At 33.7% G+C, this 6,499-nt stretch overlaps 2 long non-coding RNA genes across 2 annotated transcripts; one reads left to right on the forward strand and one right to left on the reverse strand.

Annotated features, from left to right (window-relative positions):
* Window positions 1-232: 232 nt before the first annotated feature.
* Window positions 233-867, forward strand: LOC145064896 (uncharacterized). The gene is made up of 2 exons (XR_013688132.1): window positions 233-355; window positions 437-867. It is a non-coding gene; the product is annotated as an uncharacterized LOC145064896 (long non-coding RNA).
* A 1,938-nt stretch (window positions 868-2,805) lies between these two features.
* Window positions 2,806-3,657, reverse strand: LOC145062221 (uncharacterized). The gene is made up of 2 exons (XR_013687485.1): window positions 3,368-3,657; window positions 2,806-3,283 (listed from the first exon to the last, which is right to left on the reverse strand). It is a non-coding gene; the product is annotated as an uncharacterized LOC145062221 (long non-coding RNA).
* Between the last annotated feature and the right edge of the window lie 2,842 nt (window positions 3,658-6,499).

The raw sequence follows: 6,499 nt of genomic DNA on the forward strand, positions 1-6,499 counted from the left end.
CATCCATGTAATTTACCTATCTTTTTAATATATTTCTTGCTTGTTGTTAAAAAAAGTGATAAAATTCAGGCACATGCAGGAAAAAAAAGATAGTATCCTAATCTTAGACCCAATCCTCACCACCCAACCACTAAACGAAGTAGGACATAGAAATAATTTTTTCATTCATAAAACCTCTATAAATAGAGACGTGTAACACACTAATTTCCACACCTCTCTTCCATATATTTCATTTTGTATAAATAGGTGAAAATGGATCCAAGAGCTTTCCTTCTTCTTACTTTAACTTTTGTTGTTGTCCTTCACATTACCTCTTAAGTGGTTGTAGCTACGGCGTTGACTGAAAACACTTACAGTAAATAATTTTTCTCTCTTACGTGTTTTATTTTAAAAAAGTGTATAAATCTTGCAAGTTAATTAACACTTAATGTTGTAGGTGAGTCTAAGGCTGGTGGACATGGAGAACACATCATAGGCGGTAGTAGTGGAAGGCATGACAAAGGTGTTAAGTCCGGAAAGGGTTCATATGATCCATATGATCCTGGACATAAAGGTTGCAAGCATGGTTGTTGTAATGGTAAATCTTACCACATTAAAGGAGGGTGCAAGTGTTGCAAGACGTGTGCAGAGGCAACTGCTTACAAACAAACTCAAAACTAATGGAAACATCGAGAAACAACCATCTTTTCAGTCATATACTAAAAAGATGCTTCACAATGCAGTTATGCATTATGTAGTGCTTATATGTAAAACAAATAACTAGCAATACTTCTTTCGATGGAAGTATGCACTTAATATGTATTGTAAAATAAGAGATCTTTGAACTCTTATGTCCGAAAATATATCGTTTTCAATGCCTTGTTTTAATTCTTTCGTTTTTCCTTTACATCACAAATTATATATATATATATATATATATATATATATATATATATATATATATATATATACTAGTAGTGTACCCGCGCGATGCGGCGGTGGAGAATAATATTGCACGTTGTTTCGTTCGGCGATTATGTTCTTTTTGGTGCGTTATCATCACGGGTGAACCAATGTGGTCACATAGGGGTTTTTGATCCTCCTGTAATTCGAACACAAGACCTCCGGGAATTTCATCCTATTTGGAGCGTGCTCTAACCAAATCGGCACCACCCTTGTTCCGATTTTAGTTTTACGGTTTATGTTTTAGATTTAAGTTATTATGCTTTATGTTTGTTTTAGAGTTTAGTTATTATGGTTTAAGTTTTAGTGTAAGATATAAGGTTTATGGTGAAAGTTAAAGAACACTTTTCTTTTTGGTTAAATTTTTTCAATGATTAGTTTTACTTTGGAAACATTATATCTAACAAAAAAATTTGGTATTTACTTTTATTATTTATAGCAATAATTATTTAAAAAAATAATATTTGTACTTAAAGGTTATTATTATATTGTTTATCCTTTTGCTTTTAATTTTAAATTAAAATGAAGTGTATCATCTTAATTAGAAGTCATATATAACCTTTTTTTATACATTTATGGACTCATTATATATAATACTTAAGCAAATATGAAATTGTAAAATTTATATAGTGTATCATTTAAAAAGATAAAAATATTATTTTTTTCAAATATTATTTATAATTGTTATAATTTTGAAAGATGGTAATAAAACCTAAAGGAAAATAGCTAGTCTCAACCCTATGTCATTAGTTAATAACATTCATTCATACTTTTATTTTAAAGTTTTACTAAATCTTTTATATAATAATAAAAATAAATGTAATATATAATATGATCTAACTTATTAACGTTACATTCAAAAAAACAATCCATATTTTTTATAAATTGCGAATAAATTAAAATAATAACGATTTAATAAAACGTTTAATAAGATTTTAATAAATTGTTTCCCATAAACTCTATTTTAATGGTTCCTATATCTTGTCATATATTCACTTACAACCTAAACACAATCATATATTACGTTTGTTTAGAATTTAAAATGTTCGAATTTTCAACCGATAACTACAAACTTGATTTTCCATGTAATCTTTAATACTCAAATCATTACAGACTTATTCTTTATTTAATCCAAAATGTAAAATCTCATACTGACATTAAATTTTAAAAAATATATACTGGCCACAAAAAGAACTCATTTAATAATCAATATCCAACCAAGACTAAGAACAATTTCTATATATGCATCCATGATTAGCAAGTTTCTTTATATGCATCCATGATTTACACGCTTTATAAAAAGTAGACAACTCTATAGGAATTTAATATCACATTCAGATGCATAAATGCTAAAACTTAAGCCAAAACACAAAAACGTTGAAGATGAAAACTTAAGAAAACAATGAACGTATTCAGAAATAGAAGCGATCAAAAAAATGGTCACACATTTTCATGCTTGTAATCTCAATCTCGGTCTCGTCTCATATCTTCCTCCCTGGACAAAAAATTCAAATGGCATGGATGAAAAATGTCATTAATCTGCAGATCTGTGGAACCCATGGAAGAAAACACATATTTCTAATGACTTTCATAAAATCTATAATAAGTCTCTCCTTACATCCAAATATCAATGTGTTTTTGATGAGTTTTAAGATATACATCTCTGTAAATGTCTTGGCTTGTTGCATATATATGAACACTAAAATAAAATAGATAATTCAGTTGTGACTTGTTACTACATTGATTTTTCCCAATAAGCATTTTAGTTCCAGATATGTGTATAGATCAACAACCAAACCACCCACAAAGAAATACGGAGAAACGTAGAAAATTGAAACTATAAGCTACTAACAGATTAACAAATGAAGAAAGACTAACTTTTTTACATATTATGCATCAGAATAAGGGCAGTGATGCTTGTCACCAAATGAACAAATATTCCTTAATTAACACAACAAAAATCACCTTTACATACAACCACTCAGACACATAAGACCTCAAATACCCAACCATGTACATCCACATACATATAGCAACAACACGCTTAAATCAAGAGGGGCAGTTTGGTAACTTTCCATTGGTTTCTTGATAATTGAATGCCACCTCAACTTACCTGCAGTTTTTCGGTCATGGCCATCATCGGTTTGGTGGATTCGTCTGGAACAAATGAAATACGAAACCAAAACACCAAAAAACAAAATGAAAGCAGATACAAATCAAATAAGAAATCTAATACCAAAATGGAAAGCAAATAAAACCCGAATGGTGAAGATCGTCGTTAAGGAAAAGCAGTCGTGATGTCATGGTCGTCGATAAGGAAAAAAATCAACAATCGTTTAATCTTTACCGAAAACGAAGAGACAGAGAATGTATCAGAGAGATCGTAAGGTGTGGGAGTCTGTAATAAAAGTAAACGGAGACATACCTCGGTGGTGGGATCCTGAATACATGGTATCTAGGGTTTATGGTGACTACTACTTTCTAGAGGTGGAGGCCGGTGCTAGGCTGTGCTGGTGAAGAGATGGAAGCTCGATTGTAGCGGCGGTGGCAGAGGTAAACAATGGAGGCGGTGATTAGGGTTGTCGAGAGAACCGGGAAGGGGAGTCGAGGAACATATTTTTTATTTTCAAATTTAAATTGATTATGCGCTAGTGTTTTTTGTGTTATAAACAGGGAGCATGGCTCATTGGTTTGTGGTATTAGATCAACGGCCGAATGACACCCCAAGTTGGCAATCCGTGTCAAATTATTGACCCGTCCTTTTTTTCAATGCTTCCCAACATTATGCAAAATAGAGATTGACTGTAAATTATGTAAAGTAGGAGGATAGAAGCTTTGTAATAGTACGGTAAATGTGAGGGAAGGTATGCATGCATTGAATTATTGTACACGAAGCATGATAAGTTGTTTTTAAGACATTTTGTTAAGAGATGCTCATTTTTATTGTACATTATGCATAATAAATTGTATTTAAGACATAAGTATGTATGCTTTATATATATATATATATATATATATATATATATATATATATATATATATATATATATATATATATATAATATATATATATATATATATATATATATATATATATATATATATATATATATCTTCTAACCTAATAAATAAAAATCATTTTTGCCAAATATCATGTTCTCATTAAATTTGACATATTCATCTTTAGGATTTTTTTGAATTATTTTTTTTCACTTGTCATTTTCTTTTATTTTTCAATTTTCTTAAATTTAAAATCCACATTTTATTTAGGTTCTATATATGTAAGCTATATTTTTATATTAAATTTTTATTTTTAATAAACTCGTGTATTACATAAGTCTTACACCTAGTATATATATATATATATATATATATATATATATATATATATATATATATATATGATCAATGAGAAATAAAAAAGATTAGGAACTCTGGGAATCATTATTTGTAGCTTATTATTAAGGGTAGATTCGTCAATTCTAGGTCTTATTTTTTTGTAAGGTTTTATAGCAATATGGGAAAAATTGCCATTTTGAGACCTTTAACTTTAAAACCTAACATTTAGATCAAAATTTCAATATTTTTTCATTTATATAAGATCTATTAGATTTGATACAATCAACTACTCTCAAACTCTCCCACCAACACAACCTTAACACCACTTCTTGTCGCCGTTGATGTCCGCCCCACCTCCGCCTCGCCAGAATCGAAATCGACACCGATATAACGTCCATAAAATTTATGCCAAATTTTAAACTTTTAACATTAACAAAAGAAACAAATAGTAATTGTTTTTACAAAACATTCTCAAATCGTTTATCGTTAGAGTGTCCCGAAAACAGATCGTAAGGATGAGGAGCAGTACCGCCTCGCCTTCGCCTTCCCTTGATCCCCTGAAGTACCTGAAACAATAAACTGAAAACTGTAAGCCTGAGGGCTTAGTGAGCTACCCCCAAAATACCAATACCGCACAGACAGAAACCATATCAATAACAATCAATCGATCAACATGCATACTAGGCCATCGGCCTGACTGGTCCGCCCTACTGGGCCTACAGTCTATCTGAATCTATCCCGAGCCTTCGACATGACTGGTTCGCCACGTGGGCCTACAGTCTCCCCGGACCACTCATAGGGTATGTTGGCCTTCAGCACAAAGCAGGACCGCCTCAACCCAACCAACAAGTAATTAATCATGTGCGCATATTATCTTTTACTAGCATATACAAACATCAAGCATACTTATCCCACTGATCATTATAGCATTCTCTCGTAACTAGAGCACTGACCTAACAGGTCACTAACATACCAATCCCTACGGATCATAAAGGCATAACATACTGCCTACCCTGATTTTGATCAAACCGATCATATCACATGTAGCATACTATAACAATGACAACTGAAGGGTCGGCCTTGGTGCCGTAGACCCTATCGATATAATGAGGATAACTCACCTTGCAGATGTCGGCTCGGAAGGTAACTCCAACTATCGGATCACTTGTCACCGGCTCCACCACCTATATCCATAGCATAAAATACTCATAAGTCTTTAGCCTTATAAGGCACTCCATAACCCACTAGCATATACAAACATCAAGCATACCTATCCCACTGATCATTATAGCATTCTCTCGTAACTAGAGCACTGACCTAACAGGTCACTAACATACCAATCCCTACGGATCATAAAGGCATAACATACTGCCTACCCTGATTTTGATCAAACCGATCATATCACATGTAGCATACTATAACAATGACAACTGAAGGGTCGGCCTTGGTGTCGTAGACCCTATCGATATAATGAGGATAACTCACCTTGCATATGTCGGCTCGGAAGGTAACTCCAACTATCGGATCACTTGTCACCGACTCCACCACCTATATCCATAGCATAAAATACTCATAAGTCTTTAGCCTTATAAGGCACTCCATAACCCACTAGTCAATCCCTGATCAAGGCCAAAGTCCTTGGTCAAGGTCAACAGTCCATGTTGACCTCAACTTGCCGAGTACACTAGGTTGCTCGCCGAGTTCTTGAAGTACATTCCAACTCGCCGAGTCATCGGGGTGACTCGTCGAGTTCCTTCGAATTCCATTCAAATCTTAATCCATCCATCGAGTTTCCTTCCTGCAACTCGACGGGTATACGCGCAAACATATCCTTGGATAAAAATCATACGACCCAATGAGTTGTTCTTCAACTCATCGAGTTTCATGACCATCTTCAACTAACTCGCCGAGTTGTTCGATCAACTCGTCAAGTTCACGGCTTCCTTCATATGACTCACCGAGTTGTTCATCCAACTCGTCGAGTTCAATGCACATCTTCAAATGATTCGCGGAGTCCCTTCAGCCATTTTAACATGCAGACGTCCTTAAGCCATGGCAAGGCCCCAAATCGCAGATCCAACTTCCTTAGGCCTACTTATCATGTAAAGTTGCAAACTTTACGTGCATACATGGCTTTACAAGCTCCAAATGCCAACATCAAGCTCTTAATGGGTGTTCATGGACTAAGGGGATGTTAAACTCGACTAAAGCTGGGACT

This window comes from Lactuca serriola, chromosome 7 (assembly GCF_051521515.1).
Source record: "Lactuca serriola cultivar US96UC23 chromosome 7, Lser_US96UC23_V15, whole genome shotgun sequence".
In the NCBI taxonomy this organism is placed as follows: domain Eukaryota; kingdom Viridiplantae; phylum Streptophyta; class Magnoliopsida; order Asterales; family Asteraceae; genus Lactuca; species Lactuca serriola.